The sequence below is a fragment of the Phoenix dactylifera genome, unplaced genomic scaffold, assembly GCF_009389715.1.
Source record: "Phoenix dactylifera cultivar Barhee BC4 unplaced genomic scaffold, palm_55x_up_171113_PBpolish2nd_filt_p 000092F, whole genome shotgun sequence".
NCBI lineage: Eukaryota > Viridiplantae > Streptophyta > Magnoliopsida > Arecales > Arecaceae > Phoenix > Phoenix dactylifera.
In genome coordinates, this window is record NW_024067680.1 from 1,108,720 (window position 1) to 1,109,478 (window position 759).

The window sequence follows — 759 nt, forward strand, 5'->3', positions numbered from 1 at the left end:
TGTTTCTGCTTAAGCTTCTGCTTCTTTTGATGCTGATGCTTTAGTGGCAGCTGCGTCTGTTTCGGCGGATGATTCGGATTCTACTAGTCAACCATCATGCATAATTATTCCTGAAAATGTAGGACACTTTGAAATCAAACCAGGAGTAATTCAATTGCTGCCCAAGTATCATGGGATGGAATCCGAGAACCCTTATCTTCATCTTAAGGATTTTGAGGAAATTAGTATCACATTTAGAGTGCCAAATGTATCAGAAGACGTCCTTAAATTAACCTTGTTTCCTTTTTTCCTTAAAGGACAAAGCTAAAACATGGCTGAACTCCTTGAGACCTAGATCGCTAGGAACATGGCATGATATGCAAAGAGAATTCTTGAAAAAATTCTTTCCCGCACAAAGGACTAACTTTTTGAAAAGGCACATTAGTAATTTCCAGCAAAAAGACCATGAAACATTTTATGAATGCTGGGAGAGATTTAAAGATTTGCTTCTCTCTTGTCCTCATCATGGGTTTGAAACATGGAGAACCATTAGTTTCTTTTACGAAGGGTTGTCCCCACAGTTGAAACAATTTATAGAGACTATGTGCAATGGTCTATTTTTAGAAAAGCAACCCGATGAGGCATGGGACTATTTAGACTCTCTCGCAGAGACTGCACAATTATGGGATACAGGGGATAGAGTGAATAAACCTTTGGCTAAGCCTACTAGCATTGGACACGGGGGCCTTTACAACCTTAGTACTCAGGATGATATTCAGG

At 39.5% G+C, this 759-nt stretch overlaps 1 pseudogene; it reads right to left on the reverse strand.

Annotated features, from left to right (window-relative positions):
- Positions 1–413: 413 nt before the first annotated feature.
- LOC120104754 lies at positions 414–511 on the reverse strand (annotated as a pseudogene).
- Positions 512–759: the final 248 nt, after the last annotated feature.